Below are 27,515 nucleotides of genomic sequence, written 5' to 3'. Positions count from 1 at the left end.
TAGTCCCCGGGTGCAGCCCCCAACCCCCGGGACACCCGGAGCAACAAAATGTAGATTCAGGCCACCAGGCCACGCCCCTACCTATGAAACCATGCCTCCTTTTTACCATTGCGCTGCTTATCTGCGCGCACTGCATTACAATCTCCTTCGCCACCTCTCTGGGTGTCACCAGTGATAGTGACACCTCTGCCATGCTTGTAGCAGCTGGTCCTAAGATCTACGCCTCAAGCCCTGAGTGTTTGCCCTTGTGACTTGTTGATCATCATAGCGAAGCAGATGCTTACAGAAAACTGCAGGGGCTTAGATTGAAAATAAAAAAATTGATGGGTATAAGGTAGAGAGGAGCGGGTTCGGTTCTCCGAGAACCGAATTCCCGACGAACTCCATGTGGTTTACACTGGTCCGAGGCAGGCTCGGTTGTTCCCGCCTGACTCGGAAAACCTGAACAAGGGAAAATGTCATCATCCCGCTGTCGGATTCTCTCGAGATTCGGATTCCATATAAAGAGCTGCGCGTTGCCGCCATTTTTACTCGTGCATTGAAGAGAGAGCGGAGAGGACGTGGCTATGTTCTCTCAGTGGAAATCTCAATATCAGTGCTCAGTATCAGTGGTTACTTATTGCTGCTCAGTAATACTAGTAGTGTGTCTCTCCTGCTCAGTGTCAGTTCTCAGTAGTATCCTCATCAGTGCTCAGTATCACTGCTCATTGTCTTGTGCTGCATTGTGGTGCTCAGCATACTACAGTACATTACTAATAGTCCAGTGCTGCATCTTGCTGCTCAGTGTCAGTTCTAGTATCCTCATCAGTGCTCACTATCACTGCTCATTACATTGTGGTGTTCTGTATACTACAGTAACATAGTAATATAGTAACATATAGTAACATAGTTTTTGAGGTTGAATAGAGGCAAATTGCCCATCGTGTTCAACCTGTTTTAAGTTGTGATGATTCTACATACTTGCTGAATAATGTTTTATGACTAGTTAGCTACTATAACTCATGTTACCCCCGGATTAACCATGTTGATATTTTAAGTATTATAACCTTGGATAGCTTTTTCATTCAGAAATGTATCCATTCCTTTTTTAAATCCAATTACAGAGTCCGCCATTACCACCTTCCCTGGCAGGGAATTCCACATCCTGATTGCCCTAACAGTGAACATCATAATATCTCACCTGGCAGGTAAGTAGGAGTTGGGCTAGAGCTGTGGAGGATTGCTGCTCGGGCACCCCCTGTCAAGTGAAGGAGATCCAACTGAGGCAGCACAAGGGAACTCTCGAAAGAAGAACAAGGCTAGAGGAAGATCTGAGACAAAGAAATCTGACTTTTACCAGAGCTGACCAGAGGAAAGCACAAACGCAGTCCCCCACTACCACAAATAATGCAGTCGAGTTTCCCACATTTGGGGAAATCACAGGGGTCAGCATACCCAGAGTGCAATGAATGAACCTCACCCTGGGAGAACAATCTTCATGACCATGGTATCTCCTATGCAAAATAAGTATGATTTGGGATAGGGCTGGGGAGGGCCGCTGCTCAGGCACATCTCTGTCAAGTAAAGGAGATTCAACTGAGGCAACACAAGGGAACTCTCATCTGGGGACAACAACTGCAGGGAGAACACATATTTTCAGATGAACATGGGAGGGCAGAAGGCTGCCTAACACTGAAGCACCCCCAAACAACAAACCAAATGCAACTACTAGTGCAAGCATTCCTGGGGGAAGGCCTGCAGCAGATGGATTTGCATATGGTGATGTCATCCAAGCAGTGGGTCAAAGTTGGCTTCAACCCTCGTCTGCATATGAAAATAAAAAAGGGGTGTGCAGGGCATGGCGGCCTTTTGCGGCGCTTGGATGACCCCTAGTTTGCATTAAACACCTCCACCTTCCTTCGGTGTGGGGCTCATGTTGGCTATGCCCCAGCCCCTGAAGCATTCAAGCTGATTTCTTGCAGCAGCTGGGCACTGTAACAGCTCCAGAGCTGCTCTGAAAAGCAAGTAAAAGGGTGTGGGCCCTGCAGCACTACCTGTAGTTTGCATTGTGCGTTGGAAGGCACAAAGTAAGCAGACGGGAGAAGTCAGGATAGTGCACAAGGGCATAGAAGGGAGCGGCTCAAGAAAAGAGAAGTGGAAACAGACAGCAAACTAGGCTGGAGAGAGACCTGAGACAAAGAGATCTGAATTATACGAGAGCCGACCAGAGGAAACACAAATTATGTAATCAAGTGTCCCACATTTGGGGAAATCGTAGGAGCAGCACACCCAGAGTGCATTGGGTGAGCCTTGCCCTGGGAGAAGCACCTTCCTGATCATAGTATCTCACCTGGCAGGTAAGTAGGAGTTGGGCTAGAGCTGGGGAGGGTCGCTGTTCGGGCACCCCCCTGTCAAGTGAAGGAGATCCAACTGAGGCAGCACAAGGAAACTCTCGAAAAAAGAACAAGGCTAGAGGAAGATCTGAGACAAAGAAATCTGACTTTTACCAGAGCTGACCAGAGGAAAGCACAAACACAGTCCCCCACTACCACAAATAATGCAGTCGAGTTTCCCACATTTGGGGAAATGACAGGGGTCAGCATACCCAGAATGCAATGAATGAACCTCACCCTGGGAGAACAATCTTCATGACAATGGTATCTCCTATGCAAAATAAGTATGATTTGGGATAGGGCTGGGGAGGGCCGCTGCTCAGGCACATCTCTGTCAAGTAAAGGAGATTCAACTGAGGCAGCACAAGGGAACTCTCATCTGGGGACAACAACTGCAGGGAGAACACATATTTTCAGATGAACATGGGAGAGCAGAAGGCTGCCTAATACTGAAGCACCCCCAAACAACAAACCAAATGCAACAACTAGTACAAGCATTCCTGGGAAAAGGTCTGCAGAAGACGGATTTGCATACGGTGATGTCATCCAAGCAGTGGGCCAAAGTTGGCTGGAACCCTCATCTGCATATGAAAAGAGAAAAGGGGTATGCAGGGCATGGCGGCCTTTTGCGGCGCTTGGATGACCCTTAGTTCGCATTAAACACCTCCACCCTCCGTCGGTGTGGGGCTCATGTTGGCTATGCCCCAGCCCCTGAAGCATTCAAGCTGATTTCTTGCAGCAGCTGGGCACTGTAACAGCTCCAGAGCTGCTCTGTAAGGCAAGTAAAAGGGTGTGGGCCCTGCAGCACTACCTGTAGTTTGCATTGTGCATTGGAAGGCACAAAGTAAGCAGACAGGAGGAGAAGTCAGGATAGTGCACAAGGGTATAAAAGGGAGGGGCTCATGAAAAAAGAAGTGGAAACAGACAGCAAACTAGGCTGGAGAGAGACCTGAGACAAAGAGATCTGAATTATACGAGTAGCCGACCAGAGGAAACACAAATTATGTAGTCAAGTGTCCCACATTTGGGGAAATCGTAGGAGCAGCACACCCAGAGTGCAATGGGTGAGCCTTGCCCTGGGAGAAGCACCTTCCTGATCATAGTATCTCACCTGGCAGGTAAGTAGGAGTTGGGCTAGAGCTGGGGAGGGTCGCTGCTCGGGCACCCCCCTGTCAAGTGAAGGAAATCCAACTGAGGCAGCACAAGGAAACTCTCAAAAAAAGAACAAGGCTAGAGGAAGATCTGAGACAAAGAAATCTGACTTTTACCAGAGCTGACCAGAGGAAAGCACAAACACAGTCCCCCACTACCACAAATAATGCAGTCGAGTTTCCCACATTTGGGGAAATCACAGGGGTCAGCATACCCAGAATGCAATGAATGAACCTCACCCTGGAAGAACAATCTTCATGACCATGGTATCTCCTATGCAAAATAAGTATGATTTGGGATAGGGCTGGGGATGGCCGCTGCTCAGGCACATCTCTGTCAAGTAAAGGAGATTCAACTGAGGCAGCACAAGAGAACTCTCATCTGGGGACAACAACTGCAGGGAGAACACATATTTTCAGATGAACATGGGAGAGCAGAAGGCTGCCTAATACTGAAGCACCCCAAACAACAAACCAAATGCAACAACTAGTACAAGCATTCCTGGGGGAAGGTCTGCAGAAGACGTATTTGCATACGGTGATGTCATCCAAGCAGTGGGCCAAAGTTGGCTGGAACCCTCATCTGCATATGAAAAGAGAAAAGGGGTATGCAGGGCATGGCGGCCTTTTGCGGCGCTTGGATGACCCTTAGTTCGCATTAAACACCTCCACCCTCCGTCGGTGTGGGGCTCATGTTGGCTATGCCCCAGCCCCTGAAGCATTCAAGCTGATTTCTTGCAGCAGCTGGGCACTGTAACAGCTCCAGAGCTGCTCTGAAAGGCAAGTAAAAGGGTGTGGGCCCTGCAGCACTACCTGTAGTTTGCATTGTGCGTTGGAAGGCACAAAGTAAGCAGACAGGAGAAGTCAGGAGAGTGCACAAGGGCATAGAAGGCAGCGGCTCAAGAAAAGAGAAGTGGAAACAGACAGCAAACTAGGCTGGAGAGAGACCTGAGACAAAGAGATCTGAATTATACGAGAGCCGACCAGGGGAAACGCAAATTATGCAGTCAAGTGTCCCACATTTGGGGAAATCGCAGGAGCAGCACACCCAGAGTGCAATGGGTGAGCCTTGCCCTGGGAGAAGCACCTTCATGATCATAGTATCTCACCTGGCAGTTATGTAGGAGTTGGGCTAGAGCTGGGGAGGGTCGCTGCTCGGGTACCCCCCTGTCAAGTGAAGGAGATCAAACTGAGGCAGCACAATGGAACTCTCGAAAGAAGAACAAGGCTAGAGGAAGATCTGAGACAAAGAAATCTGACTTTTACCAGAGCTGACCAGAGGAAAACACAAACACAGTCCCCCACTACCACAAATAATGCAGTTGAGTTTCCCACATTTGGGGAAATCACAGGGGTCAGCATACCCAGAATGCAATGAATGAACCTCACCCTGGGAGAACAATCTTTATGACCATGGTATCTCCTATGCAAAATAAGTATGATTTGGGATAGGGCTGGGGAGGGCCGCTGCTCAGGCACATCTCTGTCAAGTAAAGGAGATTCAACTGAGGCAGCACAAGGGAACTCTCATCTGGGGACAACAACTGCCGGGAGAACACATATTTTCAGATGAACATGGGAGGGCAGAAGGCTGCCTAATACTGAAGCACCCCCAAACAACAAACCAAATGCAACAACTAGTACAAGCATTCCTGGGGGAAGGTCTGCAGAAGACGGATTTGCATACAGTGATGTCATCCAAGCAGTGGGCCAAAGTTGGCTGGAACCCTCATCTGCATATGAAAAGAGAAAAGGGGTATGCAGGGCATGGCGGCCTTTTGCGGCGCTTGGATGACCCTTAGTTCGCATTAAACACCCCCACCCTACTTCGGTGTGGGGCTCATGTTGGCCATGCCCCAGCCCCTGAAGCATTCAAGCTGATTTCTTGCAGCAGCTTGGCACTGTAACAGCTCCAGAGCTGCTCTGTAAGGCAAGTAAAAGGGTGTGGGCCCTGCAGCACTACCTGTAGTTTGCATTGTGCATCGGAAGGCACAAAGTAAGCAGACAGGAGGAGAAGTCAGGATAGTGCACAAGGGTATAGAAGGGAGGGGCTCAAGAAAAAAGAAGTGGAAACAGACAGCAAACTAGGCTGGAGAGAGACCTGAGACAAAGAGATCTGAATTATATGAGAGCCGACTAGGGGAAACACAAATTATGCAATCAAGTTTCCCATATTTGGGGAAATCGCAGGGGCAGCACACCCAGAGTGCAATGGGTGAGCCTTGCCCTGGGAGAAGCAACTTCATGATCATAGTATCTCACCTGGCAGGTAAGTAGGAGTTGGGCTAGAGCTGGGGAGGGTCGCTGCTCGGGCACCCCCCTGTCAAGTGAAGGAGATCCAACTGAGGCAGCACAAGGGAACTCTTGAAAGAAGAACAAGGCTAGAGGAAGATCTGAGACAAAGAAATCTGACTTTTACCAGAGCTGACCAGAGGAAAGCACAAACACAGTCCCCCACTACCACAAATAATGCAGTTGAGTTTCCCACATTTGGGGAAATCACAGAGGTCAGCATACCCAGAACGCAATGAATGAACCTAACCCTGGGAGAACAATCTTCATGACCATGGTATCTCCTATGCAAAATAAGTATGATTTGGGATAGGGCTGGGGAGGGCCGCTGCTCAGGCACATCTCTGTCAAGTAAAGGAGATTCAACTGAGGCAGCACAAGGGAACTCTCATCTGGGGACAACAACTGCAGGGAGAACACATATTTTCAGATGAACATGGGAGGGCAGAAGGCTGCCTAATACTGAAGCACCCCCAAACAACAAACCAAATGCAACAACTAGTGCAAGCATTCCTGGGGGAAGGCCTGCCGCAGATGGATTTGCATATGGTGATGTCATCCAAGCAGTGGGTCAAAGTTGGCTTCAACCCTCGTCTGCATATGAAAAGAGAAAAGGGGCATGCAGGGCATGGCGGCCTTTTGCGGCGCTTGGCTGACCCCTAGTTTGCATTAAACACCTCCACCCTCCGTCGGTGTGGGGCTCATGTTGGCTATGCCCCAGCCCCTGAAGCATTCAAGCTGATTTCTTGCTGCAGCTGGGCACTGTAACAGCTCCAGAGCTGCTCTGTAAGGCAAGTAAAAGGGTGTGGGCCCTGCAGCACTACCTGTAGTTTGCATTGTGCGTTGGAAGGCACAAAGTAAGCAGACAGGAGAAGTCTGGAGAGTGCACAAGGGCATAGAAGGCAGCGGCTCAAGAAAAGAGAAGTGGAAACAGACAGCAAACTAGGCTGGAGAGAGACCTGAGACAAAGAGATCTGAATTATACGAGAGCCGACCAGGGGAAACACAAATTATGCAGTCAAGTTTCCCACAGGAGTATATAGGATATGACCCAGTGGTACCTGACGACATAGATACTAACAGCTATTTAATAACATTACGCTAGAAAGTGATTATTAGCAACATATATATCTATATAAACAACCCCGCCAGGGTTGTGCCTTCAAAAATAATCACACACGGACACGCTTTTTAAACCTTTTTTTCACATCTCTTTATTCTTCTTATGCACATGTATGTTAGTTCTGTGATTTTAACCTTTATGTTTCACTGCAGTTTGGGATAATAATATTAATATTTATCCAATTTTAATACATACTTAATAAAGGTTATATTTTATGATTCATTCATTCTGTCCAGTGCGTCAACAGTGCAGATTTCTTCTTGTTTTTTCTCCCAAATTCTATAACAATGACAGTAAATGTTGTTTCTTTTCAAACAGAACTTTCTTGACCATGCTTCTTGCTTGAAAGATCTGGGAGCACATGGAAAACAGTACAAACCATGCAGTATCAAAAGAGCCTTTATTTGATATTTCATGAAGATAGAGCAGAATTGAGGACACGTCAACTATTTCTGCCGAAGGTGGTTCATCTTTCCACATGGTGCCTTTGGCCACTGACACCTTCGTTGAGTCAAAGTCTCTGGCTGTGGTCAGAACTTTGAAAATTTATGTCACCAGAACGGTTCAGATTAGGAAAACAGAGGCTCTGTTTGTCCTGTATGCTCCCAACAGGATTGGGTGTCCTGCTTCCATGTAGACAATTATGCGCTGGATCTGTGGTAAGATTCAGCATGCTCATTCCACGGCAGGATTGCCGTTACTGAATTAGGTGAAGACCCATTCTACTAGAAAGGTGGGTTCATCCTGGGCAGCTGGTCGGGGAGTCTCGGCATTGCAACTTTGCCGAGCAGCTATTTAGTAAACACTTTTGCTAAGTTTTACAAGTTTTAGAGTAAAGGAGATTCAACTGAGGCAGCACAAGGGAACTCTCATCTGGGGACAACAACTGCAGTGAGAACACATATTTTCAGATGAACATGGGAGGGCAGAAGGCTGCCTAATACTGAAGCACCCCCAAACAACAAACCAAATGCAACAACTAGTACAAGCATTCCTGGGGGAAGGTCTGCAGAAGACGGATATGCATATAGTGATGTCATCCAAGCAGTGGGCCAAAGTTGGCTGGAACCCTCATCTGCATATGAAAAGAGAAAAGGGGTATGCAGGGCATGGCGGCCTTTTGCGGCGCTTGGATGACCCTTAGTTCGCATTAAACACCCCCACCCTCCTTCGGTGTGGGGCTCATGTTGGCCATGCCCCAGCCCCTGAAGCATTCAAGCTGATTTCTTGCAGCAGCTTGGCACTGTAACAGCTCCAGAGCTGCTCTGTAAGGCAAGTAAAAGGGTGTGGGCCCTGCAGCACTACCTGTAGTTTGCATTGTGCATTGGAAGGCACAAAGTAAGCAGACAGGAGGAGAAGTCAGGATAGTCCACAAGGGTATAGCCTTGTTCTTCTTTCGAGAGTTCCATTGTGCTGCCTCAGTTGGATCTCCTTCACTTGACAGGGGGGTGCCCGAGCAGCGACCCTCCCCAGCTCTAGCCCAACTCCTACTTACCTGCCAGGTGAGATACTATGATCTTGAAGGTGCTTCTCCCAGGGCAAGGCTCAACCATTGCACTCTGGGTGTGCTGCCCCTGCGATTTCCCCAAATATGGGAAACTTGACTGCATAATTTGTGTTTCCCCTGGTCGGCTCTCGTATAATTCAGATCTCTTTGTCTCAGGTCTCTCTCCAGCCTAGTTTGCTGTCTGTTTCCACTTCTCTTTTCTTGAGCCGCTCCCTTCTATGCCCTTGCGCACTATCCTGACTTCTCCCGTCTGCTTACTTTGTGCCTTCCAACGCACAATGCGAACTACAGGTAGTGCTGCAGGGCCCACACCCTTTTATTTGCCTTACAGAGCAGCTCTGGAGCTGTTACAGTGCCCAGCTGCTGCAAGAAATCAGCTTGAATGCTTCAGGGGCTGGGGCATAGCCAACATGAGCCCCACACCGAAGGAAGGTGGAGGTGTTTAATGCGAACTAGGGGTCATCCAAGCGCCGCAAAAGGCCGCCATGCCCTGCATAACCCTTTTCTCTTTTCATATGCAGATGAGGGTTCCAGCCAACTTTGGCCCACTGCTTGGATGACATCACCGTATGCAAATTCGTCTCCTGCAGACCTTCCCCCAGGAATGCTTGTACTAGTTATTGCATATGGTTTGATATTTGATGGTGCTTCAGTATTAGGCAGCCTTCCGCCCTCCCATGTTCATCTGAAAAAATGTGGTCTCCCTGCAGTTGTTGTCCCCAGACGAGAGTTCCCTTGTGCTTCCTCAGTTGAATCTCCTTAACTTGACGGGGGAGGGGCTTGCCCGAGCAGCCACCCTCCCCAGCCCTATCCCAACTCATACTTATTTTGCATATGAGATCTCTATATCATGAAGATTGTTATCACAGGGTGAAGTTCATCCATTATATTTTAAAATAGGAAGGTTCAAATTACATATTTGAATTGCATCTATGTGCTGGATTCAAATGTCCCCCCCCCCTTCCTTTCTCAATTGTGCCCGTCAGCAGCTATTCTAAGGTTGCTGCCAATGGGTGTGACACATTAATTTCTTCTGTGGGGTACACTGGACTCCACAAGGATTCACATTGGGGTGTAGAGTAGGATCTTGATCTGAGGCACCAACCGGCTCAAAGCTTTTGACTGTTCCCAAGATGCTCAGCGCATTCTCCTCTATAACCCCGCTTCCATGAACAGGGAGCTCAGTTTGTAGTTGGTGCCTTCAGTAGCAGGCCACTTAACAGGGGCCTGCCTCAGGCAGCCTATTCTTAGCTATTAATTTTGACAAGAAAAGAAGAACTTGTTTTATGAGAATCTACAAGGGCTGCAGCAGGCTAGGTCTAATAGACATCTTTACTGCAGCTTCATCACTCCCAGCGGCGCTGTATACTCCCGTGCCCTGGTTGCTGGGTCACTGCAGCGGAGGCTCCGGTTTCTTCCTAAGGTCAGTCACACACGCACCGCCCTTCCGGATCACGAGGCCGCTGATGAAGGGGAGCGTGGCCGTAGGGGGTGGACCGTGTGCGCACTGGCGTGGACACTGATTACTGGGCAGCCGCTCCACGAGCCACCAGGTACAGTTAAGGAGCACAGGTCTGGGGTTTTTTCTCCCATATTAAACCAATTTTGTACTGCCCGCAGCGCATTGTGATAGGTAATAGGGCCTGATTCAGGTTGGATTGCAATCACAGTAAGCGATCCAACTGCAAAAATTGCTAAGAGCATACGCATGTGCCTGCATTTTCTGCGGCACCCCGCAGAGAATGCGATCGCCTCTGCCTGTCAATCGGGGCAGGGGGGGAGAGGGGGGTCAGCAACACTCCATTTCCAAGTCAGGGATGGAGCGGTGCGGGGGCAAGGCTTCAAAATGGGGTCTGCAACGGAGGAGACACAGGGGGCGTGGTCACAGCGGCTGTATGACATCACATTCAGCCGCTGTGATCACAAAAATGGTGGCGGCTTCCTGCGCGCACATACAGTCTGCACCAGCAGGAGGCTACACCATTTTTTATGATCACGCTGAACTGCAGTGCGACTGCAATTACAGATTGGTCAAGAAGGGAGGCGTCATGCTGGGTGGCCATGTCCTGTCACTGTGCAGGAGCCAGCACCGCTCACACACTAGTCCCAGGGTGCAGCCCCCAACCCCCGGGACACCCGGAGCAACAAAATGTAGATTCAGGCCACCAGGCCACGCCCCTACCTATGAAACCATGCCTCCTTTTTACCATTGCGCTGCTTATCTGCGCGCACTGCATTACAATCTCCTTCGCCACCTCTCAGGGGCTTAGATTGAAAATAAAAAAATATATGGGTATAAGGTAGAGAGGAGCGGGTTCGGTTCTCCGAGAACCGAATTCCCCACGAACTCCACGTGGTTTACACTGGTCCGAGGCAGGCTCGGTTGTTCCCGCCTGACTCGTAAAACCTGAACAAGGGAAAATGTCATCATCCCGCTGTCGGATTCTCGCGAGATTCGGATTTCATATAAAGAGCTGCGCGTTGCCGCCATTTTTACTCGTGCATTGAAGAGGGAGCGGAGAGGACGTGGCTATGTTCTCTCAGTGGAAATCTCAATATCAGTGCTCAGTATCAGTGGTTACTTATTGCTGCTCAGTAATACTAGTAGTGTGTCTCTCCTGCTCAGTGTCAGTTCTCAGTAGTATCCTCATCAGTGCTCAGTATCACTGCTCATTGTCTTGTGCTGCATTGTGGTGCTCAGCATACTACAGTACATTACTAATAGTCCAGTGCTGCATCTTGCTGCTCAGTGTCAGTTCTAGTATCCTCATCAGTGCTCACTATCACTGCTCATTACATTGTGGTGTTCTGTATACTACAGTAACATAGTAATATAGTAACATATAGTAATATAGTTTTTGAGGTTGAAAAGAGGCAAATTGCCCATCGTGTTCAACCTGTTTTAAGTTGTGATGATTCTACATACTTGCTGAATAATGTTTTATGACTAGTTAACTACTACAACTCATGTTACCCCCGGATTAACCATGTTGATATTTTAAGTATTATAACCTTGGATAGCTTTTTCATTCAGAAATGTATCCATTCCTTTTTTAAATCCAATTACAGAGTCCGCCATTACCACCTTCCCTGGCAGGGAATTCCACATCCTGATTGCCCTAACAGTGAAGATCATAGTATCTCACCTGGCAGGTAAGTAGGAGTTGGGCTAGAGCTGTGGAGGATTGCTGCTTGGGCACCCCCTGTCAAGTGAAGGAGATCCAACTGAGGCAGCACAAGGGAACTCTCGAAAGAAGAACAAGGCTAGAGGAAGATCTGAGACAAAGAAATCTGACTTTTACCAGAGCTGACCAGAGGAAAGCACAAACACAGTCCCCCACTACCACAAATAATGCAGTCGAGTTTCCCACATTTGGGGAAATCACAGGGGTCAGCATACCCAGAATGCAATGAATGAACCTCACCCTGGGAGAACAATCTTCATGACCAAGGTATCTCCTATGCAAAATAAGTATGATTTGGGATAGGGCTGGGGAGGGCCGCTGCTCAGGCACATCTCTGTCAAGTAAAGGAGATTCAACTGAGGCAGCACAAGGGAACTCTCATCTGGGGACAACAACTGCAGGGAGAACACATATTTTCAGATGAACATGGGAGGGCAGAAGGCTGCCTAAAACTGAAGCACCCCCAAACAACGAACCAAATGCAACTACTAGTGCAAGCATTCCTGGGGGAAGGCCTGCAGCAGATGGATTTGCATATGGTGATGTCATCCAAGCAGTGGGTCAAAGTTGGCTTCAACCCTCGTCTGCATATGAAAAGAAAAAAGGGGTGTGCAGGGCATGGCGGCCTTTTGCGGCGCTTGGATGACCCCTAGTTCGCATTAAACACCTCCACCCTCCTTCGGTGTGGGGCTCATGTTGGCTATGCCCCAGCCCCTGAAGCATTCAAGCTGATTTCTTGCAGCAGCTGGGCACTGTAACAGCTCCAGAGCTGCTCTGTAAAGCAAGTAAAAGGGTGTGGGCCCTGCAGCACTACCTGTAGTTTGCATTGTGCGTTGGAAGGCACAAAGTAAGCAGATGGGAGAAGTCAGGATAGTGCACAAGGGTATAGAAGGGAGGGGCTCAAGAAAAAAGAAGTGGAAACAGACAGCAAACTAGGCTGGAGAGAGACCTGAGACAAAGAGATCTGAATTATATGAGAGCCGACCAGGGGAAACACAAATTATGCAGTCAAGTTTCCCACATTTGGGGAAATCGCAGGGGCAGCACAGCCAGAGTGCAATGGGTGAGCCTTGCCCTGGGAGAAGCATCTTCATGATCATAGTATCTCACCTGGCAGGTAAGTAGGAGTTGGGCTAGAGCTGGGGAGGGTCGCTGCTCGGGCACCCCCCTGTCAAGTGAAGGAGATCCAACTGAGGCAGCACAAGGGAACTCTCGAAAGAAGAACAAGGCTAGAGGAAGATCTGAGACAAAGAAATCTGACTTTTACCAGAGCTGACCAGAGGAAAGCACAAACACAGTCCCCCACTACCACAAATAATGCAGTTGAGTTTCCCACATTTGGGGAAATCACAGGGGTCAGCATACCCAGAATGCAATGAATGAACCTAACCCTGGGAGAACAATCTTCATGACCATGGTATCTCCTATGCAAAATAAGTATGATTTGGGATAGGGCTGGGGAGGGCCGCTGCTCAGGCACATCTCTGTCAAGTAAAGGAGATTCAACTGAGGCAGCACAAGGGAACTCTCATCTGGGGACAACAACTGCAGGGAGAACACATATTTTCAGATGAACATGGGAGGGCAGAAGGCTGCCTAATACTGAAGCACCCCCAAACAACAAACCAAATGCAACAACTAGTGCAAGCATTCCTGGGGGAAGGCCTGCAGCAGATGGATTTGAATATGGTGATGTCATCCAAGCAGTGGGTCAAAGTTGGCTTCAACCCTCGTCTGCATATGAAAAGAATAAAGGGGTGTGCAGGGCATGGCGGCCTTTTGCGGCGCTTGGATGACCCCTAGTTCGCATTAAACACCTCCACCCTCCTTCGGTGTGGGGCTCATGTTGGCTATGCCCCAGCCCCTGAAGCATTCAAGCTGATTTCTTGCAGCAGCTGGGCACTGTAACAGCTCCAGAGCTGCTCTGTAAAGCAAGTAAAAGGGTGTGGGCCCTGCAGCACTACCTGTAGTTTGTATTGTGCGTTGGAAGGCACAAAGTAAGCAGACGGGAGAAGTCAGGATAGTGCACAAGGGTATAGAAGGGAGGGGCTCAAGAAAAAAGAAGTGGAAACAGACAGCAAACTAGGCTGGAGAGAGACCTGAGACAAAGAGATCTGAATTATATGAGAGCCGACCAGGGGAAACACAAATTATGCAGTCAAGTTTCCCACATTTGGGGAAATCGCAGGGGCAGCACACCCAGAGTGCAATGGGTGAGCCTTGCCCTGGGAGAAGCATCTTCATGATCATAGTATCTCACCTGGCAGGTAAGTAGGAGTTGGGCTAGAGCTGGGGAGGGTCGCTGCTCGGGCACCCCCCTGTCAAGTGAAGGAGATCCAACTGAGGCAGCACAAGGGAACTCTCGAAAGAAGAACAAGGCTAGAGGAAGATCTGAGACAAAGAAATCTGACTTTTACCAGAGCTGACCAGAGGAAAGCACAAACACAGTCCCCCACTACCACAAATAATGCAGTTGAGTTTCCCACATTTGGGGAAATCACAGGGGTCAGCATACCCAGAATGCAATGAATTAACCTAACCCTGGGAGAACAATCTTCATGACCATGGTATCTCCTATGCAAAATAAGTATGATTTGGGATAGGGCTGGGGAGGGCCGCTGCTCAGGCACATCTCTGTCAAGTAAAGGAGATTCAACTGAGGCAGCACAAGGGAACTCTCATCTGGGGACAACAACTGCAGGGAGAACACATATTTTCAGATGAACATGGGAGGGCAGAAGGCTGCCTAATACTGAAGCACCCCCAAACAACAAACCAAATGCAACAACTAGTGCAAGCATTCCTGGGGGAAGGCCTGCCGCAGATGGATTTGCATATGGTGATGTCATCCAAGCAGTGGGTCAAAGTTGGTTCAAACACCTTTGCAAAGTTCTATAAGTTTGATACCCTGGCTGAGGAGGACCTCCTGTTTGCTCAATCGGTGCTGCAAAGTCATCCGCACTCTCCTGCCCGTTTGGGAGCTTTGGTATAATCCCCATGGTCCTTACGGAGTCCCCAGCATCCTCTAGGACGTAAGAGAAAATAAGATTTTAAACCTACCGGTAAATCTTTTTCTCGTAGTCCGTAGAGGATGCTGGGTGCCCGTCCCAAGTGCGGACTACTTCTGCAAGACTTGTATATAGTTATTGCTTACATAAGGGTTATATGTTAGTTTTCATCGGTCTTGGACTGATGCTATGTTGTTTTCATACTGTTAACTGGGTAGTATATCACAAGTTATACGGTGTGATTGGTGTGGCTGGTATGAATCTTGACCTTGGATTAACAAAAATCCTTTCCTCGTACTGTCCGTCTCCTCTGGGCACAGTTTCTCTAACTGAGGTATGGAGGAGGGGCATAGAGGGAGGAGCCAGTGCACACCCAGATCTAAAGTCTTTCTTAAAGTGCCCATGTCTGCTGCGGAGCCCGTCTATCCCCCATGGTCCTTACGGAGTCCCCATCATCCTCTACGGACTACGAGAAAAAAAAATTACCGGTAGGTTTAAAATGTTATTTTTTTCTCTGCAACCCACTGCTAAATTGTGCTTCCTAGCTGTTTTTTATAAAATCACTTAATTAAATCTAACTCTGATTACGTCAGAGAAGGCCAGGTACCCTACACCATAAGAGGGGGTTTGAAATTTTGACTTGTCTACTTAAAGATCACCAAAATCTGATGACAAGGTCAATTACATCCCTGGGTGGGATTGAACCACCAACCTTTTGGTTAATAGCCCATGTAAGTGCAAGAAATCCTGAAGCACTCACTCATCATGGGAAAGTACCAATGTGTTTCTTACAAAAATTCTCCAGATTATTGACTTTTTAAAGTTTTTCTAGGAAACGTTCTAGATGAATGCTTATTAGCCTTTGTCAGTATTGACTTTCGCAAGGTGTCTCTGTGGCGCAATCGGTTAGCATGTTTGGCTTTTAACCAAAAGGTTGGTGGTTCAATCCCACCCAGGGATGTAATTGACCTTGTAATCAGATTTTGGTGATCTTTAAGTAGACAAGTCAAAATTTCAAAAACCCCCCTTATGGTGTAGGGTACCTGGCCTTCTCTGATGTAATCAGAGTTAGATTTGATTAAGTGATTTTATAAAAAAACAGCTAGGAAGCACAATTTAGCAGTGAGTTGCAGAGAAAAAAAATTATGCTGGCAGAAAAGTCCAATTGAGTGATTAAACAGCTCTTCATTTTCTGATTTTATGTTTATGCTAACAAATTTGCTCTCTGAAAAGTGTCCACAAAGCCAAGTCTCTGATTAACACCTTTGTAGGAATGGTTTTTCACCTATTACTGAATTAAACTTGCTTCATTGGAAAGGCATCAAAGATGCATCCTCATTTCAATGTCTACTGAAATAATACAGGTTGACACCAGGAAACGTCACTGCATCCTTGCTGCTTCCTCATGGGGAAGTCTGTTTAATGTGAAAACAAGGTGATATCTAATCAGCACACAGGTAAGGAATTAAGAAAATCTTTCTTTATGGGTGAAGATGTTTCTCACAAATTGTTGTCCCAATGCATCATTGAAATTCAAGATGGAAGATGATTTTCATATATCACTTGTACATTTTGCATTGCTCTTCTGGTGACAATGTAGTTTGTTTTTGTCAATTACCATTTCAGTAATAGGGTAAAGAAAATTAAGTGGATTTTTTAAAGAAAACAATGCTGTCAATATACTATTAAAACAAATTAAAATGATAAAAGTTATTGTACTTTAAGTAAAAATAAAAGTGCCAAAATATCAATCCCAGTTTTTGATTACTTTAATTATAAAAAAAAAATGCACATAGCAGAGGATAGTTTCGATCAATCGACCTCTGGGTTATGGGCCCAGCATGCTTCCATTGCACTACTCTGCTGCTCATGGAAGTGTCAGAGATCCTGAAGACTAAATTGATTAAAGGCCTTAAAGTACTGGACTATAAGGAAAGACTTACTAGGCTGAATATTTATACACTAGAAAAGAGGTGCCTAAGAGGAGATATTATTAATATCTTCAAATATGTAAAGATACATAACAAAGAGTTATCAGAGGAATTATTTATTAAAAGAACACGTGGTCACTCGCTGCGACTGGAGGAAAGTTCAGAACGCAATGGAGGAAAGGTTTCTTCACTGTTAGGGCAATCAGGATGTGGAATTCCCTGCCAGGGAAGGTGGTAATGGCGGACTCTGTAAATGGATTTAAAAAAGGAATGGATACATTTCTGAATGAAAAAGCTATCCAAGGTTATAATACTTAAAATATCAACATGGTTAATCCGGGGGTAACATGAGTTATAGTAGCTAACTAGTCATAAAACATTATTCAGCAAGTATGTAGAATCATCACAACTTAAAACAGGTTGAACACGATGGGCAATTTGCCTCTATTCAACCTCAAAAACTATGTTACTATATTACTATGTTATTGTAGTATACAGAACACCACAATGCAATGAGCAGTGATAGTGAGCACTGATGAGGATACTAGAACTGACACTGAGCAGCAAGATGCAGCACTGGACTATTAGTAATGTACTGTATTATGCTGAGCAACACAATGCAGCACAAGACAATGAACAGTGATACTGAGCACTGATGAGGATACTACTGAGAACTGACACTGAGCAGGAGAGACACACTACTAGTATTACTGAGCAGCAATAAGTAACCACTGATACTGAGCACTGATATTGAGATTTCCACTGAGAGAACATAGCCACGTCCTCTCCGCTCTCTCTTCAATGCACGAGTAAAAATGGCAGCAACGCGCAGCTCTTTATATGGAATCCGAATCTCGCGAGAATCCGACAGCGGGATGATGACATTTTCCCTTGTTCAGGTTTTCCGAGTCAGGCGGGAACAACCGAGCCTGCCTCGGACCAGTGTAAACCACGTGGAGTTCGTGGGGAATTCGGTTCTCGGAGAACCGAACCCGCTCCTCTCTACCTTATACCCTATCAATTTTTTTATTTTCAATCTAAGCCCCTGCAGTTTTCTGTAAGCATCTGCTTCGCTATGATGATCAACAAGTCACAAGGGCAAACACTCAGGGTTTGAGGCGTAGATCTTAGGACCAGCTGCTACAAGCATGGCAGAGGTGTCACTATCACTGGTGACACCCAGAGAGGTGGCGAGGGAGATTGTAATGCAGTGCGCGCAGATAAGCAGTGCAATGGTAAAAAGGAGGCATGGTTTCATAGGTAGGGGCGTGGCCTGGTGGCCTGAATCTACATTTTGTTGCTCCGGGTGTCCCGGGGGTTGGGGGCTGCACCCGGGGACTAGTGTGTGAGCGGTGCTGGCTCCTGCAAAGTGACAGGGCATGGCCACCCAGCATGACGCCTACCTTCTTGACCATGCTGTAATTGCAGTCGCACTGCAGTTCAGCGTGATCATAAAAAATGGTGTAGGCTCCTGCTGGTGCAGACTGTATGTGCGCGCAGGAAGCCGCCACCATTTTTGTGATCACAGCGGCTGAATGTGATGTCATACAGTCGCTGTGACCACGCCCCCTGTGTCTCCTCCGTTGCAGACCCCATTTTGAAGCCTTGCCCCCGCACCGCTCCATCCCTGACTTGGAAATGGAGTGTTGCTGACCCACCTCTCCCCCCCCTTCCCCGCCCCGATTGACAGGCAGAGGCGATCACATTCTCTGCGGGGTGCCGCAGAAAATGCAGGCACATGCGTATGCTCTTAGCAATTTTTGCAGTTGGATCGCTTATTGTGATTGCAATCCAACCTGAATCAGGCCCTATTACCTATCACAATGCGCTGCGGGCAGTACAAAATTGGGTTAATATAGGAGAAAAACCCCCAGACCTGTGCTCCTTAACTGTACCTGGTGGCTAGTGGAGCGGCTGCCCAGTAATCAGTGTCCACCGCAGTGCGCACACGGCCCACCCCCTACGGCCTCGCTCCCCTTCAGCAGCGGCCTCGTGATCCGGAAGGGTGGTGTCTGTGTGACTGACCTTAGGATGAAACCGGAGCCTCCGCTGCAGTGACCCAGCAACCAGGGCACGGGAGTATACAGCGCCGCTGGGAGTGATGAAGCTGCAGTAAAGATGTCTATTAGACCTAGCCTGCTGCAGCCCTTGTAGATTCTCATAAAACAAGTTCTTCTTTTCTTGTCAAAATTAATAGCTAAGAATAGGCTGCCTGAGGCAGGCCCCTGTTAATTGGCCTGCTACTGAAGGCACCAACTACAAACTGAGCTCCCTGTTCATGGAAGCGGGGTTATAGAGGAGAATGCACTGAGCTTCTTGGGAACAGTCAAAAGCTTTGAGCCGGTTGGTGCCTCAGATCAAGATCCTACTCTACACCCCAATGTGAATCCTTGTGGAGTCCAGTGTACCCCACAGAAGAAATTAATGTGTCACACCCATTGGCAGCAACCTTAGAATAGCTGCTGACGGGCACAATTGAGAAAGGAAGGGGGGGGGGGACATTTGAATCCAGCACATAGATGCAATTCAAATATGTAATTCGTACCTTCCTATTTTAAAATATAATGGATGAACCTCACCCTGTGAGAACAATCTTCATGATCAAGAGATCTCATATGCAAAATAAATATGAGTTGGGATAGGGCTGGGGAGGGCTGCTCGGGCAGCACCTCCCCCGTCAAGTTAAGGAGATTCAACTGAGGAAGCACAAGGGAACTCTCGTCTGGGGACAACAACTGCAGGGAGACCACATCTTTTCAGATGAACATGGGAGGGCGGAAGGCTGCCTAATACTGAAGCACCATATGCAACAACTAGTACAAGCATTCCTGGGGGAAGGTCTGCAGCAGACGGATTTGCATACGGTGATGTTATCCAAGCAGTGGGCCAAAGTTGACTGGAACCCTCATCTGCATATGAAAAGAGAAAAGGGGCATGCAGGGCATGGCGGCCTTTTGCAGTGCTTGGATGACCCCTAGTTCACATTAAACACCCCCACCCTCCTTTGGTGTGGGGCTCATGTTGGCCATGCCCCATCCCCTGAAGCATTCAAGCTGATTTCTTGCAGCAGCTGGGCACTGTAACAGCTCCAGAGCTGTTCTGTAAGGCAAGTAAAAGGGTGTGGGCCCTGCAGCACCACCTGTAGTTCGCATTGTGCGTTGGAAGGCACAAAGTAAGCAGACGGGAGGAGAAGTCAGGATAGTGCGCAAGGGCATTCTTTTCTCTTAGTCCGTAGAGGATGCTGGGGTCACATTAAGAACCATGGGGTATAGACGGGATCCGCAAGAGACATGGGCACTTTAAGACTTTCAAAGGGTGTGAACTGGCTCCTCCCTCTATGCCCCTCCTCCAGACTCCAGTTATAGGAACTGTGCCCAGGGAGACGGACATTTCGAGGAAAGGATTTATTGTTAAACTAAGGTGAGCATCTTACCAGCTCACACCTTAAACATGCCGCAGAACGTGGCATTCAACAGAACACAAGCCAACGGCATGAACAATTGCAGCAAAAAGCTGACCAGAACCATAACACAACATGTGTATAACCACAAGTAATAACTGCAGACACAGTATGGACTGGGACGGGTGCCCAGCATCCTCTACAGACTAAGAGAAAAGGATTTACCGGTAGGTATTAAAATCCTATTTTCTCATACGACCTAGAGGATGCTGGGGTCACATTAAGAACCATGGGGTTATACCAAAGCTCTTGAACGGGTGGGAGAGTGCGTACGACTCTGCAGCACCGAATGACCCAACTTAAGGTTATCATCAGCCAAGGTATCAAACTTGTAAAACTTAGCAAAAGTGTTTACTAAATAGCTGCTCGGCAAAGTTGCAATGCCGAGACTCCCCGACCAGCTGCCAAGGATGAACCCACCTTTCTAGTAGAATGGGTCTTCACCTACTTCAGTAACGGCAATCCTGCCGTGGAACGAGCATGCTGAATCTTACCACAGATCCAGCGCATAATGGTCTGCATGGAAGCAGGACACCAAATCCTGTTGGGAGCATACAGGACAAACAGAGCCTCTGTTTTCCTAATCTGAACCGTTCTGGTGACATACATTTTCAAAGTTCTGACCACAGCCAGAGACTTTGACTCAACGAAGGTGTCAGTGGCCAAAGGCACCATGTGGAAAGATGAACCACCTTCGGCAGAAATTGTTGACGTGTCCTCAATTCTGCTCTATCTTCATGAAAGATCAAATAAAGGCTCTTGTGATACTGCATGGTTTGTACTGTTTTCCATGTGCTCCCAGACCTTTAAGCAAGTAGCATGGTCAAGAAAGTTCTGTTTGAAAAGAAACAACATTTACTGTCATTGTTATGCAAATAAACTTACATTAAAGCTAACAAGAAAGCACACTCGTTCTGTCTTTAAACTGATAAAAGAAACCCCAATAATATGGGGCATGCAAAAATTGAGATAAAACTCAGTTTTGCTCCTCTCCACGGAAATCTTTAATAAAAGGCGAAATATTTGTTAGTTCTGAAGAGAAACCAGAGCATGACCAAGATTCCACCTGTCGCCTGAGTGCCATGCCAGCAGTTCTCATTCAGCTGAAAGTGAGCACCCAATTTGAATGAAAGAAAGCAGATTTCTCACCAGGCTTCCCCTTGCTATAAACATGGTTTGTACTCTTTTCCATGTGCTCCCAGATCTTTCAAGCAATTAGTGTGGTCAAGAAAGTTCTGTTTGAAAAGAAACAAACATTTACTGTCATTTCTATGCAAATGAGCTTACATTAAAGCACACTCGTTCTATCTTTAAACCGATAAAATAAAACCCCAATAAGATGGGGCATGCAAAAATTGAGATAAAACTCAGTTTTGCTCCTCTCCACGGAAATCTTTAGTAAAAGGCGAAAGATTTGTTCGTTCTGAAGAGAAACCAGAACATGACCAAGATTCCACCTGTCGCCTGAGTGCCATGCCAGCAGTCCTCATTCAGCTCAAAGTGAGCACCCAATTTGAAAGAAAGAAAGCAGATTTCTCACCAGGCTTCCCCTTGCTATAAACATGGTTTGTACTCTTTTCCATGTGCTCCCAGATCTTTCAAGCAATTAGTATAGTCAAGAAAGTTCTGTTTGAAAAGAAACAAACATTTACTGTCATTTCTATGCAAATGAGCTTACATTAAAGCACACTCGTTCTATCTTTAAACCGATAAAAGAAACCCCAATAAGACGGAGCATGCAAACATTGAGATAAAACTCAGTTTTGCTCCTCTCCACGGAAATCTTTAGTAAAAGGCGAAAGATCTGTTCGTTTTGAAGAGAAACCAGAGCATGACCAAGATTCCACCTGTCGCCTGAGTGCCATGCCAGCAATCCTCATTCAGCTCAAAGTGAGCACCCAATTTGAAAGAAAGAAAGCAGATTTCTCACCAGGCTTCCCCTTGCTATAAACATGGTTTGTACTCTTTTCCATGTGCTCCCAGATCTTTCAAGCAATTAGTGTGGTCAAGAAAGTTCTGTTTGAAAAGAAACAAACATTTACTGTCATTTCTATGCAAATGAGCTTACATTAAAGCACACTCGTTCTATCTTTAAACCGATAAAATAAAATCCCAATAAGATGGGGCATGCAAAAATTGAGATAAAACTCAGTTTTGCTCCTCTCCACGGAAATCTTTAGTAAAAGGCGAAAGATTTGTTCGTTCTGAAGAGAAACCAGAACATGACCAAGATTCCACCTGTCGCCTGAGTGCCATGCCAGCAGTCCTCATTCAGCTCAAAGTGAGAACCCAATTTGAAAGAAAGAAAGCAGATTTCTCACCAGGCTTCCCCTTGCTATAAACATGGTTTGTACTCTTTTCCATGTGCTCCCAGATCTTTCAAGCATTTAGTATAGTCAAGAAAGTTCTGTTTGAAAAGAAACAAACATTTACTGTCATTTCTATGCAAATGAGCTTACATTAAAGCACACTCGTTCTATCTTTAAACCGATAAAAGAAACCCCAATAAGACGGAGCATGCAAAAATTGAGATAAAACTCAGTTTTGCTCCTCTCCACGGAAATCTTTAGTAAAAGGCGAAAGATCTGTTCGTTTTGAAGAGAAACCAGAGTATGACTAAGATTCCACCTGTCGCCTGAGTGCCATGCCAGCAGTCCTCATTCAGCGCAAAGTGAGCACCCAATTTGAAAGAAAGAAAGCAGATTTCTCACCAGGCTTCCCCTTGCTATAAGCATGGTTTGTACTCTTTTCCATGTGCTCCCAGATCTTTCAAGCAATTAGAATGGTCAAGAAAGTTCTGCTTGAAAAGAAACAGACATTTATAGTCATTGTTATGCAAATAAACTTACATTAAAGCTAACAAGAAACTGATAAAAGAAACCCCAATAATATGGGGCATGCAAAAATTGAGATAAAACTCAGTTTTGCTCCTCTCCACAGAAATCTTTAATAAAAGGCGAAAGATTTGTTCGTTCTGAAGAGAAACCAGAGCATGACCAAGATTCCACCTGTCGCCTAAATGCTGTGCCAGCAGTCCTCATTCAGATCAAAGTGAGCGCCCAACTTGAAAGTAAGCAGATTTCTCACCTGGCTTCTCCTTGCTATAAGCATGGTTTGTACTGTATTCCATGTGCTCCCAGATCTTTCAAGCAAGTAGCATGGTCAAGAAAGTTCTGTTTGAAAAGAAACAAACATTTACTGTCATTTCTATGCAAATGAGCTTACATTAAAGCACACTCATTCTATCTTTAAACCGATAAAAGAAACCCCAAAAAGATGGGGCATGCAAAAATTGAGATAAAACTCGGTTTTGCTCCTCTCCACGGAAATCTTTAATAAAAGGCGAAAGATTTGTTCGTTCTGAAGAGAAACCAGAGCATGACCAAGATTTTTATCTGAAAATATGTGTTCTCCCTGCAGTTGTTGTCCCCAGATGAGAGTTCCCTTGTGCTGCCTCAGTTGAATCTCCTTTACTTGACAGAGATGTGCCTGAGCAGCGGCCCTCCCCAGCCCTATCCCAAATCATACTTATTTTGCATAGGAGATACCATGGTCATGAAGATTGTTCTCCCAGGGTGAGGTTCATTCATTGCATTCTGGGTATGCTGACCCCTGTGATTTTCCCAAATGTGGGAAACTCGCTTTTATACCCTTGTGCACTATCCTGACTTCTCCTCCTGTCTGCTTACTTTGTGCCTTCCAATGCACAATGCAAACTACAGGTAGTGCTGCAGGGCCCACACCCTTTTACTTGCCTTACAGAGCAGCTCTGGAGCTGATACAGTGCCAAGCTGCTGCAAGAAATCAGCTTGAATGCTTCAGGGGATGGGGCATGGCCAACATGAGCCCCACACCGAAGGAGGGTGGGGGTGTTTAATGCGAACTAAGGGTCATCCAAGCGCCGCAAAAGGCCGCCATGCCCTGCATACCCCTTTTCTCTTTTCATATGCAGATGAGGGTTCCAGCCAACTTTGGCCCACTGCTTGGATGACATCACCGTATGCAAATCCGTCTTCTGCAGAACTTCCCCCAGGAATGCTTGCACTAGTTGTTGCATTTGGTTTGTTGTTTGGGGGTGCTTCAGTATTAGGCAGCCTTCTGCCCTCCCATGTTCATCTGAAAATATGTGTTCTCCCTGCAGTTGTTGTCCCCAGATGAGAGTTCCCTTGTGCTGCCTCAGTTGAATCTCCTTTACTTGACAGAGATGTGCCTGAGCAGCGGCCCTCCCAGCCCTATCCCAAATCATACTTATTTTGCATAGGAGACACCATGGTCATGAAGATTGTTCACCCAGGGTGAGGTTCATTCATTGCATTCTGGGTATGCTGACCCCTGTGATTTCCCCAAATGTGGGAAACTCGCCTGCATTTTTTGTGGTAGTGGGGGACTGTGTTTGTGTTTTCCTCTGGTCAGCTCTGGTAAAAGTCAGATTTCTTTGTCTCATATATTCCTCTAGCCTTGTTCTTCTTTCGAGAGTTCCCTTGTGCTGCCTCAGTTGGATCTCCTTCACTTGACAGGGGGGTGCCCGAGCAGTGACCCTCCCCAGCTCTAGCCCAACTCCTACTTACCTGCCAGGTGAGATACTATGATCAGGAAGGTGCTTCTCCCAGGGCAAGGCTCACCCATTGCACTCTGGGTGTGCTGCTCCTACGATTTCCCCAAATGTGGGACACTTGACTGCATAATTTGTGTTTCCTCTGGTCGGCTCTCGTATAATTCAGATCTCTTTGTCTCAGGTCTTTCTCCAGCCTAGTTTGCTGTCTGTTTCCACTTCTTTTATCTTGAGCCCCTCCCTTCTATACCCTTGTGCACTATCCTGACTTCTCCTCCCGTCTGCTTACTTTGTGCCTTCCAATGCACAATGCAAACTACAGGTAGTGCTGCAGGGCCCACACAATCTTTTACTTGCCTTAAAGAGCAGCTCTGGAGCTGTTACAGTGCCCAGCTGCTGCAAGAAATCAGCTTGAATGCTTCAGGGGATGGGGCATGGCCAACATGAGCCCCACACCAAAGGTGGGTGGGGGTGTTTAATGCGAACTAGGGGTAATCCAAGCACCGCAAAAGGCCGCCATGCCCTGCACGCCCCTTTTCTCTTTTCATATGCAGATGAGGGTTGAAGCCAACTTTGACCCACTGCTTGGATGACATCACCATATGCAAATCCATCTGCTGCAGGCCTTGCCCCAGGAATGCTTGCACTAGTTGTTGCATTTGGTTTGTTGTTTGGGGGTGCTTCAGTATTAGGCAGCCTTCTGCCCTCCCATGTTCATCTGAAAATATGTGTTCTCCCTGCAGTTGTTGTCCCCAGATGAGAGTTCCCTTGTGCTGCCTCAGTTGAATCTCCTTTACTTGACAGAGATGTGCCTGAGCAGCGGCCCTCCCAGCCCTATCCCAAATCATACTAATTTTGCATAGGAGACACCATGGTCATGAAGATTGTTCACCCAGGGTGAGGTTCATTCATTGCATTCTGGGTATGCTGACCCCTGTGATTTCCCCAAATGTGGGAAACTCGACTGCATTATTTGTGGTAGTGGGGGACTGTGTTTGTGTTTTCCTCTGGTCAGCTCTGGTAAAAGTCAGATTTCTTTGTCTCATATATTCCTCTAGCCTTGTTCTTCTTTCGAGAGTTCCCTTGTGCTGCCTCAGTTGGATCTCCTTCACTTGACAGGGGGGTGCCCGAGCAGTGACCCTCCCCAGCTCTAGCCCAACTCCTACTTACCTGCCAGGTGAGATACTATGATCATGAAGGTGCTTCTCCCAGGGCAAGGCTCACCCATTGCACTCTGGGTGTGCTGCTCCTGTGATTTCCCCAAATGTGGGAAACTTGATTGCATAATTTGTGTTTCCCCTGGTCGGCTCTCGTATAATTCAGATCTCTTTGTCTCAGGTCTCTCTCCAGCCTAGTTTGCTGTCTGTTTCCACTTCTCTTTTCTGGAGCCACTCCCTTCTATGCCCTTGCGCACTATCCTGACTTCTCCCGTCTGCTTACTTTGTGCCTTCCAACGCACAATGCGAACTACAGGTAGTGCTGCAGGGCCCACACCCTTTTAGTTGCCTTACAGAGCAGCTCTGGAGCTGTTACAGTGCCCAGCTGCTGTAAGAAATCAGCTTGAATGCTTCAGGGGCTGGGGCATAGCCAACATGAGCCCCACACCAAAGGAGGGTGGGGGTGTTTAATGCGAACTAGGGGTCATCCAAGCACCGCAAAAGGCCGCCATGCCCTGCATGCCCCTTTTCTCTTTTCATATGCAGATGAGGGTTCCAGCCAACTTTGGCCCACTGCTTGGATGACATCACCGTATGCAAATCCGTCTGCTGCAGACCTTCCCCCAGGAATGCTTGTACTAGTTGTTGCATATGGTTTGATATTTGATGGTGCTTCAGTATTAGGCAGCCTTCCGCCCTCCCATGTTCATCTGAAAAGATGTGGTCTCCCTGCAGTTGTTGTCCCCAGACGAGAGTTCCCTTGTGCTTCCTCAGTTGAATCTCCTTAACTTGATGGGGGAGGGGCTGCCCGAGCAGCCACCCTCCCCAGCCCTATCCCAACTCATACTTATTTTGCATATGAGATCTCTTGATCATGAAGATTGTTCTCACAGGGTGAAGTTCATCCATTATATTTTAAAATAGGAAGGTACAAATTACATATTTGAATTGCATCTATGTGCTGGATTCAAATGTCCCCCCCCCCTTCCTTTCTCAATTGTGCCCATCAGCAGCTATTCTAAGGTTGCTGCCAATGGGTTTGACACATTAATTTCTTCTGTGGGGTACACAGGACTCCACAAGGATTCACATTGGGGTGTAGAGTAGGATCTTGATCTGAGGCACCAACCGACTCAAAGCTTTTGACTGTTCCCAAGATGCTCAGCGCATCCTCCTCTATAACCCCGCTTCCATGAACAGGGAGCTCAGTTTGTAGTTGGTGCCTTCAGTAGCAGGCCACTTAACAGGGGCCTGCCTCAGGAAGCCAATTCTTAGCTATTCATTTTGACAAGAAAAGAAGAACTTGTTTTATGAGAATCTACAAGGGCTGCAGCAGGCTAGGTCTAATAGACATCTTTACTGCAGCTTCATCACTCCCAGCGGCGCTGTATACTCCCGTGCCCTGGTTGCTGGGTCACTGCAGCGGAGGCTCCGGTTTCTTCCTAAGGTCAGTCACACACACACCGCCCTTCCGGATCACGAGGCCGCTGATGAAGGGGAGCGTGGCCGTAGGGGGTGGACCGTGTGCGCACTGGCGTGGACACTGATTACTGGGCAGCCACTCCACTAGCCACCAGGTACAGTTAAGGAGCACAGGTCTGGGGGTTTTTCTCCTATATTAAACCAATTTTGTACTGCCCGCAGCGCATTGTGATAGGTAATAGGGCCTGATTCAGGTTGGATTGCAATCACAATAAGTGATCCAACTGCAAAAATTGCTAAGAGCATACGCATGTGCCTGCATTTTCTGCGGCACCCCGCAGAGAATGCGATCGCC

At 47.2% G+C, this 27,515-nt stretch overlaps 23 non-coding genes and 4 pseudogenes across 23 annotated transcripts; 6 read left to right on the top strand and 21 right to left on the bottom strand.

Annotated features, from left to right (window-relative positions):
- Nucleotides 1–1,346: 1,346 nt before the first annotated feature.
- Nucleotides 1,347–1,510, bottom strand: LOC135049389 (U1 spliceosomal RNA). Its single transcript, XR_010241146.1, has one exon. It is a non-coding gene; the product is annotated as a U1 spliceosomal RNA (small nuclear RNA).
- A 671-nt stretch (nucleotides 1,511–2,181) lies between these two features.
- Nucleotides 2,182–2,344, bottom strand: LOC135049638 (U1 spliceosomal RNA). Its single transcript, XR_010241358.1, has one exon. It is a non-coding gene; the product is annotated as a U1 spliceosomal RNA (small nuclear RNA).
- Nucleotides 2,345–2,496: 152 nt separating this feature from the next.
- LOC135049297 (U1 spliceosomal RNA) lies at nucleotides 2,497–2,660 on the bottom strand. The gene has a single exon (XR_010241059.1). It is a non-coding gene; the product is annotated as a U1 spliceosomal RNA (small nuclear RNA).
- Nucleotides 2,661–3,334: 674 nt separating this feature from the next.
- On the bottom strand, nucleotides 3,335–3,498 carry LOC135049566 (U1 spliceosomal RNA). Its single transcript, XR_010241304.1, has one exon. It is a non-coding gene; the product is annotated as a U1 spliceosomal RNA (small nuclear RNA).
- A 152-nt stretch (nucleotides 3,499–3,650) lies between these two features.
- LOC135049187 (U1 spliceosomal RNA) lies at nucleotides 3,651–3,814 on the bottom strand. The gene has a single exon (XR_010240954.1). It is a non-coding gene; the product is annotated as a U1 spliceosomal RNA (small nuclear RNA).
- Nucleotides 3,815–4,484: 670 nt separating this feature from the next.
- LOC135049645 (U1 spliceosomal RNA) lies at nucleotides 4,485–4,647 on the bottom strand. Its single transcript, XR_010241365.1, has one exon. It is a non-coding gene; the product is annotated as a U1 spliceosomal RNA (small nuclear RNA).
- Nucleotides 4,648–4,799: 152 nt separating this feature from the next.
- LOC135049183 (U1 spliceosomal RNA) lies at nucleotides 4,800–4,963 on the bottom strand. Its single transcript, XR_010240950.1, has one exon. It is a non-coding gene; the product is annotated as a U1 spliceosomal RNA (small nuclear RNA).
- A 702-nt stretch (nucleotides 4,964–5,665) lies between these two features.
- On the bottom strand, nucleotides 5,666–5,800 carry LOC135049613 (U1 spliceosomal RNA; annotated as a pseudogene).
- Nucleotides 5,801–5,952: 152 nt separating this feature from the next.
- Nucleotides 5,953–6,116, bottom strand: LOC135049257 (U1 spliceosomal RNA). Its single transcript, XR_010241022.1, has one exon. It is a non-coding gene; the product is annotated as a U1 spliceosomal RNA (small nuclear RNA).
- Nucleotides 6,117–8,425: 2,309 nt separating this feature from the next.
- Nucleotides 8,426–8,588, top strand: LOC135049604 (U1 spliceosomal RNA). The gene has a single exon (XR_010241338.1). It is a non-coding gene; the product is annotated as a U1 spliceosomal RNA (small nuclear RNA).
- A 3,169-nt stretch (nucleotides 8,589–11,757) lies between these two features.
- LOC135049202 (U1 spliceosomal RNA) lies at nucleotides 11,758–11,921 on the bottom strand. The gene has a single exon (XR_010240969.1). It is a non-coding gene; the product is annotated as a U1 spliceosomal RNA (small nuclear RNA).
- A 692-nt stretch (nucleotides 11,922–12,613) lies between these two features.
- Nucleotides 12,614–12,755, bottom strand: LOC135049584 (U1 spliceosomal RNA; annotated as a pseudogene).
- Nucleotides 12,756–12,907: 152 nt separating this feature from the next.
- Nucleotides 12,908–13,071, bottom strand: LOC135049544 (U1 spliceosomal RNA). Its single transcript, XR_010241289.1, has one exon. It is a non-coding gene; the product is annotated as a U1 spliceosomal RNA (small nuclear RNA).
- Nucleotides 13,072–13,763: 692 nt separating this feature from the next.
- Nucleotides 13,764–13,905, bottom strand: LOC135049482 (U1 spliceosomal RNA; annotated as a pseudogene).
- A 152-nt stretch (nucleotides 13,906–14,057) lies between these two features.
- Nucleotides 14,058–14,221, bottom strand: LOC135049590 (U1 spliceosomal RNA). The gene has a single exon (XR_010241325.1). It is a non-coding gene; the product is annotated as a U1 spliceosomal RNA (small nuclear RNA).
- A 6,744-nt stretch (nucleotides 14,222–20,965) lies between these two features.
- LOC135049141 (U5 spliceosomal RNA) lies at nucleotides 20,966–21,081 on the bottom strand. Its single transcript, XR_010240908.1, has one exon. It is a non-coding gene; the product is annotated as a U5 spliceosomal RNA (small nuclear RNA).
- Nucleotides 21,082–21,356: 275 nt separating this feature from the next.
- Nucleotides 21,357–21,472, bottom strand: LOC135049068 (U5 spliceosomal RNA). Its single transcript, XR_010240837.1, has one exon. It is a non-coding gene; the product is annotated as a U5 spliceosomal RNA (small nuclear RNA).
- Nucleotides 21,473–21,746: 274 nt separating this feature from the next.
- LOC135049127 (U5 spliceosomal RNA) lies at nucleotides 21,747–21,862 on the bottom strand. Its single transcript, XR_010240894.1, has one exon. It is a non-coding gene; the product is annotated as a U5 spliceosomal RNA (small nuclear RNA).
- A 275-nt stretch (nucleotides 21,863–22,137) lies between these two features.
- LOC135049088 (U5 spliceosomal RNA) lies at nucleotides 22,138–22,253 on the bottom strand. The gene has a single exon (XR_010240856.1). It is a non-coding gene; the product is annotated as a U5 spliceosomal RNA (small nuclear RNA).
- A 274-nt stretch (nucleotides 22,254–22,527) lies between these two features.
- LOC135049083 (U5 spliceosomal RNA) lies at nucleotides 22,528–22,643 on the bottom strand. Its single transcript, XR_010240852.1, has one exon. It is a non-coding gene; the product is annotated as a U5 spliceosomal RNA (small nuclear RNA).
- A 264-nt stretch (nucleotides 22,644–22,907) lies between these two features.
- Nucleotides 22,908–23,023, bottom strand: LOC135049122 (U5 spliceosomal RNA). Its single transcript, XR_010240890.1, has one exon. It is a non-coding gene; the product is annotated as a U5 spliceosomal RNA (small nuclear RNA).
- Nucleotides 23,024–23,293: 270 nt separating this feature from the next.
- Nucleotides 23,294–23,409, bottom strand: LOC135049104 (U5 spliceosomal RNA). Its single transcript, XR_010240872.1, has one exon. It is a non-coding gene; the product is annotated as a U5 spliceosomal RNA (small nuclear RNA).
- A 144-nt stretch (nucleotides 23,410–23,553) lies between these two features.
- On the top strand, nucleotides 23,554–23,681 carry LOC135049667 (U1 spliceosomal RNA; annotated as a pseudogene).
- A 592-nt stretch (nucleotides 23,682–24,273) lies between these two features.
- Nucleotides 24,274–24,437, top strand: LOC135049335 (U1 spliceosomal RNA). The gene has a single exon (XR_010241095.1). It is a non-coding gene; the product is annotated as a U1 spliceosomal RNA (small nuclear RNA).
- A 152-nt stretch (nucleotides 24,438–24,589) lies between these two features.
- Nucleotides 24,590–24,752, top strand: LOC135049465 (U1 spliceosomal RNA). The gene has a single exon (XR_010241218.1). It is a non-coding gene; the product is annotated as a U1 spliceosomal RNA (small nuclear RNA).
- Nucleotides 24,753–25,427: 675 nt separating this feature from the next.
- Nucleotides 25,428–25,591, top strand: LOC135049291 (U1 spliceosomal RNA). Its single transcript, XR_010241053.1, has one exon. It is a non-coding gene; the product is annotated as a U1 spliceosomal RNA (small nuclear RNA).
- A 152-nt stretch (nucleotides 25,592–25,743) lies between these two features.
- On the top strand, nucleotides 25,744–25,906 carry LOC135049572 (U1 spliceosomal RNA). The gene has a single exon (XR_010241310.1). It is a non-coding gene; the product is annotated as a U1 spliceosomal RNA (small nuclear RNA).
- The last annotated feature ends 1,609 nt before the right edge of the window (nucleotides 25,907–27,515 follow it).

Source organism: Pseudophryne corroboree, unplaced genomic scaffold, assembly GCF_028390025.1.
Source record: "Pseudophryne corroboree isolate aPseCor3 unplaced genomic scaffold, aPseCor3.hap2 scaffold_99, whole genome shotgun sequence".
Lineage (NCBI taxonomy): Eukaryota > Metazoa > Chordata > Amphibia > Anura > Myobatrachidae > Pseudophryne > Pseudophryne corroboree.
Note: the sequence above shows the minus strand (reverse complement) of the source record. Positions and strands in the feature narration are given on the sequence as shown.